We start from the raw sequence: 14,399 nt of genomic DNA on the forward strand, positions 1-14,399 counted from the left end.
CAGTAGTTGAGACGGTAGTTCAAATTAATGCTTATTTTTTTTCTTTTTTTTTTTACATACATGACAATGACAAAGCTGCCAAGAGAAATAAAGTATTGAGCTGCAGCCAGCCACATTAATTAAAATTATGCAGATAATTGTGAAGATCTCTCACCAAATTTCATCTTTTCATCAAAAAATCCCACCCTCCTGTCTGTTTACAAGAACCTATTATCATGTTTTTGACATAAAAAGAACGAGACGAGCACAATATGAACTGATTTTCACAAAGAATATTGGAAATAATAATTAAGACTCCAACACAGATTCCTCCCACATACTGCTTTCAGCCCTGCTCACATTTCCTACTAATGGCAAAATATGGCATCACTGCCTCTGTGTTAAATAAAATACTGTTTAGCATACGCAATTCTAGGTCACTTACGTAGAGAGGCAAAGAGATTAAAATCACACACAGAGGTACACACAAATGTGCAGTGTGCTTGTGACAAATGTATATAATAGCTAAGTGCTAATGCAGCAGTCACCAGTGGAATTCAGCGCATGTTAAGTCTCTGACTCAGCCTGCCTGTCGACACAGTGGCCCAGGGAACTCGCAACAGATTTAGTCAATTAAATAGCTTTTCGCTGCTTTGTGCTTTAAGCTGCCTTAAAATACCCTATACTTTAACAGTATAACAGCTGTCTTTTCATATCGGCAGCGTCGCCTCCAATTTTACTGTAGTCACAGCTCTTAACATTGCTGTTTTTTGAGTAGAAACAACACTGAAAAAAAATTATATAAAGCTATATTTGATGGAATTAACATGAATAACATTAATAATGAATATATAATACTGCATATGTCATTCATACACAAATAAACAACTATGTGTTGTTTTCAAACTTAAAGGGGTCATATTTTGTTAAACCCACTTTTATTAGTCGTTAGTACATTTTCTTTGTGTGTTTGGGGACCCTAATAGTTCAAAAAGTTTGAATTTGAACCCTCCAGGTGCTCCAAAGCTATATTTATATTAATTCCGTCAAAAATCAAGTGGATTTCTACAACCTGTTTCATTTCCTGCTTAATTTGTTACGTCTGTAACTAGTTACATCACGACATTTGCACATATACACTACCAGTCAAAAGTTTGGACTCACCTTCTCCTTTAAATGACATGAGATGGCCCACAGATGGCCGACAAGTGTTCAGCATCACTGGAAACTCCTTCAAGTCTTTGGAAAACAAGTCAGGTGACTACCTCATGAAGCTCATTGAGAGAATGCAAAGAATGTGCAAAGCAGTAATAAAAGCAAAGTGTGGCTATTTTGAAGAATCTAAAATATAAAACATGCTTTGAGTTCTGTCACACTTTTTTTTAACTACATAATTCCATATGTGTTCATTCATAGTTTTGACGCCTTCCGTGAGAATCTACAATGTAAATAGTCATGAAAATAAAGAAAAAACAGGCAAGTCCAAACTTTTGACTGGTAGTGTAAAGTCAAGACTTCCAACAAACATTTCTCCGAGTACGTCATAATTGTTTATCAGTAGCAGTGGTTGTAGTAAAAACTGAAAATAAGTCCAAACTTCGAGCCGATTACCTAAAATGTTCAGTTGTTGGTTGTATTAACGAACACAAGTGGCTGAATGGGACAGAGCAGCATGGTCAACAACCTGGAGGGGGTGGGGTGTGAAGTGGCTCATTTGCATTTAAAGGGCCAGCGCTCAAAACGACCTTTCTGGTGTCATTACTCAGAAATAGGTTTGAAGATGGACCTGTGGAGCTGAATTAATGAAGAATTCAGACCTAAGCAGAGCATTTACAGTTTATGTAGAGCACAGGGAAATGTTTTAAAACGCATAATTCCATTTAAGAAAGCAAAATATCACTCCTTTAAGATGTTAATGATATGTTGATGCAATTCAGCTCATCATAATGTGCATTCAAATTAAAATTAATTGTTAAACCCACATATGAGTAATGACCATTTGTTGCAGTGAATGAAATGATGCATTTCTCTTTCAGAGATGTTCAGACCACATCTGCCAACTTCAGCAACCTTAAACGGATCATATTTAGCTAAACCTACTTTTATTAGTCTTTGGTACATTTATTTGTGTATTTTGGAGACATAATAGTTCAAAAAGGCTGAATTTGAACCCTCCAGGTGCTGCAAAGCTATCTTTGTATTCATTCTGGCAAAAATCAAATGGATTTCTATGACCTGTTTCAATTTCTTCTTAATTTGTTACATCTAAAACTAGCTATGTCCCGACATTTGCACATATAAGGTCAAGACTTCAGATGAACATTTCTCAGAGTACGCCATAATTGTTTGTCAGCAGCAGCGGTTGTAGTAAAAACTGAAAGTATGTCTAAACTTTGAGCTGATTACCTAAAATGTTCAGTTGTTGGCTGTATTAACAAACACAAGTGGCTGAACAGACAGTCAACAACCTGGAGGGGGTGGGGCGTGAAGTGGCTCATGTGCATTTAAAGGGCCAGCGCTCAAAACGACCTTTCTGGTGTCATTACTCAGAAATAGGGTTGAAGATGAACCTGTGGAGTTGAATTAATGAAGAATTCCGACCCAAGCATAGCATTTACAGTTTATGTAGACCACAGGGAAATGTTCTAAAATGTATAATTCCATTTAAAAAAGCAAAATATCACTCCTTTAAAGAGCAGATAATGTCTATGTTTGTGGTGTTAATTCAATGATCAACTGTGAAAAAATTTAAGAGTAAAATTTATGGAAAGAAGAGCCTCACCTTTTAACATTGTACGTCTGACACAACCATCTGAATCAGTGATTGAGTTGTTATGGCCAAGAAGGTTGTAAAGTCCCGTCAATCACTCGCTGATTTCTTTCTGCTTCGTCGTAGGCGTAACCTTTCAAACACTTTAATATTGCTCTTTGAGTTAAAGTTAGATTTATTTATTTATTGATAGTTAATGAGCGTTTTGAAGCTTGGTAACACTTCAGCGCTTAAAAAAAAAAAAGTCTAAATTTAATTAGTGAACTTCACCAACTGTCCGTGTCAGTGCTTTAATTATGAAAATGTAATAGGTGTTGAAAATCCAATTATATTTTAATTGAACTTCCTGCAAATTCACCTGTAAAAATATCAACATCTAAACACAGCAAAACACACACCCACACACATACCTCTGCTGTGGAGGATACACTGACATTACTCAACTCCAGCCAAAAGACATTTTAGAAAACAAACTCAGCATGGCCATCCTGATGAAAAATGTTGGTATATGGAAAAGATTTCACAGCCACAAATAAATCACATTGGATGTCTTTAACTCGTCAACAGCTGTCATCCTCCTCCATTTGTCTCTCCCGTTGCTTCTTCATTTTTTTCAACATATTCTTTCTGTCCTTTCAAGTCTGCAGGCACCTCACCGATACAAATGAGACAAACGCATCTCGAGCTATTAATGAGCCACAACGTCTTCTCACTCCGTACACGCACGTCATCATTCATATAAATCCTACGTGTGTGGCTTTTCACTTATTTTCTGTCAAGACACCAACGTATGTAAGACAGACAAGCAGAAACAAAACCGGGACTACGGACCCTGGCAGCCCGGGTAACATGGAGCAGAGTCAGAATGTGACACCACTTACATAAACTCCATCTCCCTCTTCGCTCATCTAAGCTCCCATTGCACAAGGTCACACTGGAACTGATGGGCCACTCAATCAAGCAGCCTCATTTACCCTTCATCTGTCCAAAATCTTTTAAGCGCATACTTAATCCTAACTGGACATGGAGTAGGCAACATTTCCTCCAGCAGAAGGACGCTGAACATGCCAACATGTTGCTGTGTGTGTTAACATTTATCCAACAGCTACTTGAATAGAATGAATTCCATCTGGTTTGAGAGGCTGAGTATTCCCCCGAAACAGTGAACTGACCATGTTTACCCCCTTCCCATTTTAGAAAAATAACCGACTGGAAAAGGAAACAGGCAGCGCAGCATTAGCCAGAAGATTACAGCTTAATGTGCTTATGGTTGATGCAGCTGTGTATAGCTCCTTTAAGCTGTTTTCTGGTTAAATTACTGGGTTAAAAAACAAAACAACACATAACACATAAGCAACTATTGCAATATTTGCTCTACTGCGACAATTTCCCTCATAATGGCTAATGTGCTGTATGGCATTTTAAATTACTCGCAATGCTGTCAGAAGTGTAACTGAAAGATACATTAAATACTGAATACTCTTTCGCTAAATGTTAATGTTTCCAGTGTCAGCATTTAACTCTTTATTAGGCAAGTGACTATTTTTGGTCATTTGCACATACATTACGAGACAGTGACAGCAACAGTTCCAGTCAGGACAGTGAGTCAACAATCTCAGGTCCATTGTGATCTATAGGGTCTGTAAGGTCCACCTCTGCATGAACAGTGAGTGGACCTACTTTGTTAGGTACCATGAAGTAATGGTACTAATGTGAGGAATGAGGTTCAAAGGGATAATGTGGATGTGGACAGGGGTCTGGATCAGCACTTATGTTGGTCTGATGGTCTAAAACGGATGTTCTAATTTTTGAAAACACGTGTTCCTTTCACCTTACATGTGTTTTTCTTGTATTTTTTGTATATAATTTTTGGATTTTTTTTTCCACATATAGGGAACGGAGCAAATATGGTAACTTCACTGATCTTGATTTTCTACATAACAATAAAACATTTTGAAAAAATTCACAAAAGTAATAATGTCTTGCAACGTCACTATAGTTGAAATTTTGAATTTCAGTGTAATTTTTTAAAAATAAATAATTAATATATAATTCATGGATTGTTTTTAATTTTTTTTTTTTTTTTGCCAATTTCATGTATGGAACCAAATATGATAACTTCATTGACCTTGATTTTCTTCATAACAATTAAACATTTAGAAAACATTCACAAAAGTAATATTGTCTTGCAATGTCACTATAATTGGAGTTCTGAATTTCAGAGTGTTTTTTTAATATATATAATTTATATATAATTCTTGGGTTTTTTTTGTTTTTTTTAAGTCATTTAAGGGTAAAGAAACAAATATGGTAACTTCATTGGCCTTGATTTTTTACAAAACAATACAAAAATTTAAAATTTCACAAAAGTAGTAAAGTCCTCCAATAAAACTGTGGTTGAAATTTTATTTCAGAGTCTTTCTATGAGTTCCCTGTGAATTAATATCTTTATTTTTACTCCTTCACTGTACTGCACATATTCACTTAAAGCATTTATTCAGTGTAGTTATGTTTACTTCAGATTTATGTAGTGCTGAAAAATTACAGGAAATATTAGGGAATGTGTAGCTAAATTCCTCGAGTATACTGATGTGTGTGTGAGTAGGGAGAGAGGAAAGGCAGAGGGGAAGATCAGGATGGTAGCTTTCAAGCCCATTTTAATACATCACTTAACAGTCCCTGTGTCTACTGCCATTTTGATGACTTATAAAACCACTTACATTTATGCAGCACAGACACTTGGTCAGTGTCTTTTGTGTGTCTATAAGCGTGCATATGTGTGTGTTGTGTTTAATGGGCTCTCTGCTAAGGCTTCCTTTGCTTCCTAACAGTATTGAGAGCTGACACCTTTGGGTAACTCACTGTAGGGCGTAGTGTAAATCTAAGGGGGGGTGACATAGAGGATGAAATCTCCACAGTGTTTAGGTCCCTGAACATATGCAATATTAAATATGGAGATGTGCTATTAGATTGAATAACGGTGTGATGGGTAGAGCTTAAAGTCTACTGCCTCATAAGCTATCATTATATGATGAACCCGATGGTAAAGCCTTTGAAGATCAGTGAGCTGTTATAGGACGGATATGTCACCATCATATAGAGCATTAATAAATGGATGCCATATGGCGGAATGTGTCATATCTATCAGTGTTGAGGGGTGTTTTGTACTGTATAAGGTATGAAGTAACCTTTCTTTTCATTTCATTCAGACTTAAGGGTGTCAGTAAAATGTGTTTGACTGTACAATGAATGACAGACATTCATTGTGTGAGAGTCAAAGTGCAGAAGAGGATTATCTTCCAGTCATTAAATTAACTAACAGGCCATAAGACTATGACAGTTAATATGAATGAATATGATATAATTGGAGCGGGGCTGGTACCTTGTTGGAATGTGCAGTGGTTGCAAAAGACACAAGATAATTAAGGATTTTTTTTTTTCAAATGTACATTATATTTCAAAATTCCTTATATAAAAAATAGTAGGGCTGCAACTAATGATAATTTTAATAATCGATTAACCTGTAATTTATTTTAATAACTAATCGATTAATCAGATCAACACAAAAGACTCAATTCTCAAAGATCGCCATTCAACCCAAAGCAATATAGGCTGCACACAAGTCACTAATGATTATTACATCCACACAATGGCTTCAAGTATAGTTAGCAAGCACTAGCCCGCTACCTAGACTTGTTATGACTAGAGACTAGCAAGATATAGTCTTCAAACAGCTCCAATTATAGGCTATCAAACTAGCATTGTATCTATTAGTTCCAGTCAACAATAGGTAACATTAGTCTGGCGGCCTAATAAACGGAGATGGATGAAAATGTTATAATTATGATGATAGTGTCTAACTAGCTAGCGGGCTAAAGTAATCACAACACGTATGCTATTTTAAGATAGGTTTACAGTATGTTCCCAGTGGCCACAGCAGCCCTGTTTGCCCTAAATATAGTGTGCCATGGGATGTTGGCCATTTTTTCCCTCCATATTTCAGTTTTGTTACATAAATGGCACGCTACTTTTCAGTCAAACGGGGCTGCCATGGTCACCGGGAACATGATGTAAACCTAGCTTTGAAAATCTGTGTTTTCTCTGTTACACTACACAGTGTGCGGGCATGCCTCAATACTAATGTGATCAAGACCCAACAAATTGACTGTCAAATTAGTTGCCAACTCTTTCAAGAATCGATTTGGATTGATTCAATGGATTCGTTGTTGCAGCACTATATAGTAGTTCTAGCAAAGTATGTATTGTCTGTTTGAATTCCTTCTATATAATGTTGAATTCTGTGCAATTACTAAAGGGCTACATACTTATATACGTACTGTATTATTGCTACAAAAATTAACATTTGTAATATTTATTATATTTAAAGGAATAAGAACAAGATCTCAAATCAATCTGACTTTAAATACTTGAGAATTACATTGTAAACATAATGGAACCAACTGATGGACAAACCTCATAGAGACTTAAGGCATTTATAAACATTTGTTGTGTGGAAAATTACATGCACAAAGACAGCTGCAGAACTGGGACAAGGTAGTATTTTATAGAAATTGCAAATCATTAAAGTTCAGCTGCATTTTGTCCATATTCAACCTGTTTTTATTGATTCCCTTTGCTGCCAATTTGTAATGACCAGCTCTGTTTGTGCTAGCGTTCATGTCTCACTTACTTCCTTTGTTGGCCTGGGGGTACTGTTGACAGCTCATGTCAAATATGATACAAGTACCAGATGCTACATTTCACCTGCACACAAAAAGCTTCAACAGGAAGGTCTAATACATGTGGAGCTTCAGTCATAGTCTCTCAACAAGACAGCAGAAAAGTAGCCAATTAACACTTCTGTGCGGTGTGTTGTTTGTGAGCTGGGTACAACTGAGAACATCCAATGTGTGACCGGCATAACTCATGAATGGATGCACCAATCTTTATGAAACTTGGTAAGTTCAGTAAATTAATGTATATCTGGAAGTTGTTCGATTTTGGTGCTCATGAATTAAGAAAAGTGTGTCAAAAATCCATTTTCACTCATTATAAGATTATTTCCCACCATGCAGTGTTAACATCCCCTCTTGGAAGTGTTTCATTTATTTCAGGGTTTGAATTATTGCTGTTCTGAGCATGACTGCAATGCTAACTATTAGTATTTCCGCACCAAGCCTGTTGACATATTAATGTGGCATGTTCTGCAGAAGAACTTTACCCAAATTGATGTGTATTGCTCCTCATCTTTAGAGAATATGACAGCTTCCCCATGGGGTGTAGTATGTGTTTTAACTTAACACTGAACAGTGACAGTGACTGCCAAACCACACATTTCTCTGGTGCATAACATGTCTTGATTCACAAAACAACATGCAGGCAATCAGCTTCAGGCTCATTCATAATGACTACAAGTCTAAACATTCTTACTGTCTCTCTTGTTCTCTGCCTGCTTAGGTCTTTGATAGAAATATGAAGCCTTTACAGGGGTTTCTACAGTACAGCTGTTAACACAGCAGGGCTGGTAATGAAATGACCCGTTTCCCTGAAGACATAAAGACATATTCATAACAGTCTCATTGCAACAACTGTCATTCCAGAACCTTTCACAACCATGATAATACGGCTGGAGAGGCATTTAGAGGGAAACGATGGGACAGGGGGAAGTGAAGAGAGGAGTCATATTCCTACTGCTGCAGGAAAAAAAAAAGAAACCTATAGAAGAGAAAGAGGAAAAAATGGAAAAAGAAAAGAGGTTTTAAAGAGTTGGGGGATGGAAGTCAAGTGAAAGAGAGAAAGCCTGAGAAATAGTGTGAGAAGAGAGTGAGGGACAGTGTGTGCAGAGTTTCAGCTGGATATGCTGACAGTTGCAGCCTGTCATCACACACCAGGGGATTTTGGTTTGTGCAAGAATGTTTGTGTGTGTATGGGTGTGCATGTGGTGTGATATTTAAATATGCACTGCCAGCCATCACATTGAGTAAAGACACATGTGACATCTCTCTCTCTCTCTCTCTCTCTCTCTCTCTCTCTCCCCCTCCTCTTTAAGGCGAGTCTGCTCAGAGGAACAGGAAATGTCATTGCTGCCTAGCAACCACGTGGTAGCCTGTGGGGCTATGGCAATATGACATTTTTTTTCTACTTTCCTTTGCCAAATTTCACACTTCCGCTTGATTCAAACTCAGGTCCAAAACCATTACCATGCACTCCAACAGCACTCGCTACATACAGTATGTGTTAGTGTGAATACGTTTCTATGTCCAAGCTATTTTGATCTTTGCTTTACACCTGCCAAGACACATAGTTATTGTATGGTAAGGCACTGAAACAAATTCATGTGTATGCAAATGTGAGAAACTACTACAAATAATGCATTCGGATTCTCTACTACATTGTGCTGAACTGTGCCAAAATGTGCCACTGCCACTGTTCACCAACACTTCCATGTGTGCCAAGTTTGTATGTGCGCTTGTATGTGCATGTTCCAAGTTTCATTAAAATCGGGCCACATGGGAATCTATAAGTTGTTTGAAAAAGGCTCATACCAAGGCCTGAAAAAAAAATTCACAACATGTATATTTAAATAAATTCACCACCAAATGTTTTCTGAAATTCAAGTAAAAAATTCTCGTGCTGTTTTTGCACTAGAAGGACACAAGGGATTTACATCTGCCGGGTTATCCGGTACTAAACAAATCTAAAATGAAGAAAGAAGTTGAAAGAGGAATGAAGAGAAATGCTGCAACAATGAATAGATTGTCCTTGAGTTGAATCCTCAGGGTTTGTATAAACTTTCCATTAGGGGCATGTTAGTTATTTCTGCATCTATATCACACACTCACACTACACACACTGAACATATACACTGTTCTGTATTTACTACATCAACTGCTGTTCTCCATATATACAAGCTGCTAGCATTTCTAGACAATGGTGTGCATAAACATAAATAAAACATGAGTAAAAAGCATGAAAACAGGGTCACATAGTTCAGTCGATGTTCAAATGAATATTTGAGTAACCACTGCTGGTGACAGACATATGACCAAGCCTTCATTATAATATCACATTTGGATATAAATAAGCCAGTTCAACTGAAGTTCAAGAAAGCAGGCTTCAGAGCAGAAAGAAAACACCAGCTCTGTAAATCGTACCGACCTCAAAAAGTACAACTTGTTACACATTGAAGTTGGCTGTCGGCAAAGAGCATCAGAAATGATATTTTCTGCATTCAGAGATTGTGTTGGATCTGACACCAGGGTTGAAAATGGATATAATGCTATCACTTTATGGCTCCATCTAGTCTGACACCCATGGGTTAGGCTTATCAGAGAAGTTCAGAGATTTTATTTATTTAAATTGTTGGCAGTGTATATGTTGTTATATTGTTTGGAACATACATGTGTTATAGGGTGGTTCTTGGAAAAGATGAAATCAAAAATAATAGTCTTATTTTTCTGAAGATCTCATACATATAGACCTATAGATACAGTCTCAATACAATATAATATAATTGGAATGTTATATCCTAGGTTCAGGTTTGTTTAGTAGTCTTCTATCATGGATGATTTCAATGTTATGTGAAATCTCAGCTGACAAAATATAGTAAATTCAGCTTCTGCAGTTTTTTTTTTTTACATTTTCCTTTATTTAAAACTCAAACTATTGTGCTCTGAACACATTTCTTTCTTCACTTAGACAACCAAAAAGTTTTTTTTAAATTTTTTTTCAGCATAGGAGACCAATTAAGAAGTTTAGTCTCTTTCCTTGAAAACAAGATTCATTAAAGCACATTGCTTCACTTGTTATGTGGAGAACCACAAGGGACAGGTCCATGGCCTATTTTGGGTCTCGACCTAAAGTGGTGAAAAAAAAAAAAAGTGCCTCGTCTGTGTGTGTGTGATGGAAATTCAGGCTGTTGCTGTTCGTCTAGGACTCCCAGGACAACATAAAGCACCACTGAGATGTAGAGAAACAGAGCAGAACCGGCAAAATTAGATCTTTCTCCAGGCTCCACCATAACTGGCTCCTTCCTTGAGAGCACGCATTAGGGGAGAATAGAGAGTAATATAAAGCAAACGAAGGGATGACAGACAGAAAAAGACAGATAGAAGACAGTAAGAGACAAAGCAACACAGGGAAACTGATACAGAGAAGCATAACTGCAGAAACAGGGAGACTCACATAGACAGTTGGATCACATAATAAGGGGGGGGGGGGGTTTCCCTTTTTCACCCATTGTGAAAATGTCAGCATGACTGGCATTTTCTGGTCATCTGTATGATTTCTGTGCAACTTTCTTTATATTGAAACTGGGCATGTACTCCTGCAGCTGTAAACGCTGTTTCTAAGTATGTGTGACAGCACGGCGAGACAAGAGATCATCATGGAGTAACAGCTGGCGACCGACCACCTTCTTTTCTTTTCTTGTCTTTTCTTGTCTCTCGCTCCTTCGCCTTTCTGTCTCTCTGCCTCTCTTCCTGTCCTGCCCACAGTCTTTCTGTCTCATGTGCTTTCTTTAAAACAGTTGGTGGTTTAAAAGAGGGCCAGTGGGAGAAATCTATAACTTTTTTTTTTTTCCTTCTCACTTTACATCTGATATTAATGCACCACTTAATGCATACTTGTGATGCTGGTCGTTTCCATGACACTTCAATCAAAGGGAAACGGAATAAGAAAAGAGCCTGAAAAATGACTATTAATGTATTCTGAGAGTTTCATTGACTCTCGTGCCATGGAAATTGTTCAGCACACCTGATAAATTTTGCATTTATGAAATGGGAAGCATGGTTGGATGAGCCGCTGAATTAATGGAGGGACGGTTGAATAGAAGGATCCAGACTGTGGTCACTTTAATCCCAATGCCCAATCCCATCATCTTCCTCCTCTCTCCTCTGCTCTCCCTCCCCACTCAGCCCATCCCTCCGTTTGTCCCACCTGTTCTGCTATGGTGTGTGTTTTATTTTTGGCAGGGCTTGTGTGTGCATGCATTAATCCTTTGTTCATCACATTCCCTGACACACTAACCTTAGTCCTAGTGTAGCGACGACTAATCCAGATGAAGCCGAGCTGTGATTCTACTACAGACCACGTGCTTTGTGATTATAAAAGATGTCGTACGGTTACAGATTAAATAAAATTTTTCAATACTGTAGTGACACAATAGGGGCAATTTATTTCTCTACATAGGAAATTTTATTACCTTGCGTTGTGGCTCAGATATTAGAGGTTAACCCTTAGGGGTTCATGGTCACGGCAACCTGACTAAATCAGATGACAGATTCAACACGTTGTAGCATCGGAAGTCAGTCACGTAGACCACTAAGGATAATTGCATTTGAAAGCGTGGACTAGAAACACTCTCCCACTTTTTATTTGATGTTGATAGAGCAAATACAACCAGAGATATGACAGCTTGAAACTAAGCAAGCGATATAGCGTTATTATAGAGATATAGAGAAAGCAAGCATTATATGTCTAACCATATCTTAGTCATTTTTTGTTCTTTTTCGAAATGGAAAAAACTGGCAGAATCTGTGGATTCTAATCCACAGAGTGCATTAGCATTGCAGGTAAGGGTGAGGATGACCACACTTGAACCGGATGCAGTATCCAGGAGGACCAGGGGGGTGGGGACCCGGAGAAAACGCCTATGTAACAGGAAAAGCACTTGGAGAGCGCAGACCTCTGCCAAGACAGATCTGCCCACCGCCCCCATCACCACCAAAATTTAATCAATTCTTCCTTGTGCCAGTATCAACATTTCCTGAAAATTTCATGAAAATCCATCCATAACTTTTTGAGTTATCTTGATAACAATCAAACAAACACACAAACACACAAAGCAAAGCGATCGCAATACCTCCTGGTGGAGGTAAAGCTATCCTCTTATGTCAAATATTTCAGTATAGTTTTAATTTATTACAATTTTGATTTTATATACCTAATATTTGGAACCAATATTCACTTTTAAAGTCTTTGAAAAGGTTCATTCAGCATCTTTGTGTTGTTTATGCAATAAATTATATCAATTTTTTCAAATTGGATTTTATATTTTTATCTGTTTTTTGGCCTTTTGTGTTGATATAGTAGGTTAAAGTGAAAAAATAATAGGCAGAGATAGATGAAGTTGTGCTGAAAAAAAAAAGATACCAAACATGGGTATTAATAAACATTTCTTTATGTAGCATATAAAGGCAAAATCAAACGTACTCAAAAACAGCCAAAATAGGCTCAGGCCCCAAAGGGTTAATGAGTGGCAGCTTCTATTTTAAACACCAAACATGATGACATAATAAATCCTTTTTCACTGTCTGTCTGACCATACATTTGCGTGTCTGCCAGCAGGATTACACAAAAACGACTACATCAGTGATAGAGCGTAGGACAGGGATCGACCCCTTAAATTTTGGAGTAGATCCAGAAAAAGCAAACATGGCTGTGGAGTCTAGTGCAAAGATGACCGAACTAAAGAGGGTAAAGTCCAAACTTTGGGTGTAAATATGTCACAGCCTTGGGGTGGCCAGAGGCTGTTCTGTTTGTATAGAGTCCCAGTGGGAGAAGTGGCCCAATTCCCTGAATAAACAAGTACTTTATGAAAACACAGCAGCAGTTTGAAAAAAAAAAAAAAAATCACTACTTTTAACATGTTATCCATTCACCTGGATTATGACGACGACAGCTGATGAGACATAAAATGAACAGAATTATCAGTTCGTGAGACAAGTTCCAGCATAAGCAGTAATTACATAGTCACTGTATTGCAATTATTTGTGTTGATAGTAATCATTTACCATAATATGTGATAATCACTGATTTCCGTTTACCTGTATAAACACAGCTGGAAATAACTAATGTCATATTTCCATATCTATTTCCATGTCATTTTCAGGATAAGTCATTTCTTTGTGTACTTTTTCAACAGACTTTGTAAGTTTTAAATTACTTATGTCAAATCAGTTTGTTTTATTTAGGATTTATCTATTCTTCTGTATTTTTATTTATTTATTTATCCAGTTCTTTTATGTCTTTTAATCTATTCTTCTATTTTACTCTGTTATTTTGTTTTTTATTCATTTTTCTGTACAGCACTTTGGTCCACTATGGTTGTTTTAAAAAGCTTTACAAATAAAGTTGGATTGGATTGGATTGGATTAGACTGGATTGGACTGAAAAACCCCATAAACCACACAAAAATGGAATTGTATGTTTGTGTTGAAACATTCCATAACCACCTTTTAGCACCTCAAGTTCAAGGAAACTCAATCCTCTCTCAGCTTTTCTGGCCGTAGAAAAATCGACCAACCTCATAGATATTTTCGGACATGTGAGGGTGGGGGTTAACTCTTTGATTGACAGCTGTAATTCCCAATTGCTTTTTAGATTCTGTCAAACGCTCCTCGGCTGTTCTACTCTGTGGCTTCACTTTCCCATGGCAGCATAAAATGGACATCAGGTCACAGACAGACAGAAAACTGCAAAACTCTGGTGTTTTTTTTTTTTTTTTCTTCTTCTTTTTCTTTTTCTCCTGACTGTGGCTCCTGAATCTTTTGGTGCTAATAATCTTCAGTATAATATCAGCATTAACAGAAAATGAGGGCATTTGGTTAATTAAATTGTATTTTCCCACAAGTTTTTACATAACAAATAA

The 14,399-nt window shown here is 37.2% G+C and overlaps 1 protein-coding gene across 4 annotated transcripts in view; it reads right to left on the minus strand.

The window, feature by feature from the left end:
- Positions 1–14,399, minus strand: part of LOC115431465 (leucine-rich repeat and fibronectin type III domain-containing protein 1-like protein) — a 289,152-nt gene that overhangs the window by 217,065 nt on the left and 57,688 nt on the right. The window contains exon 2 of one of the 4 annotated variants that reach the window (XM_030151847.1): positions 13,389–13,430. The exons of the other annotated variants lie outside the window; for them this stretch is intronic. The gene's annotated coding sequence lies outside the window, so the exon portion shown is untranslated. The remainder of the gene's footprint in view (positions 1–13,388; positions 13,431–14,399) is intronic. 4 annotated transcript variants of the gene reach the window in all.

This window comes from Sphaeramia orbicularis, chromosome 13, assembly GCF_902148855.1.
Source record: "Sphaeramia orbicularis chromosome 13, fSphaOr1.1, whole genome shotgun sequence".
Taxonomy (NCBI): Eukaryota; Metazoa; Chordata; class Actinopteri; order Kurtiformes; family Apogonidae; genus Sphaeramia; species Sphaeramia orbicularis.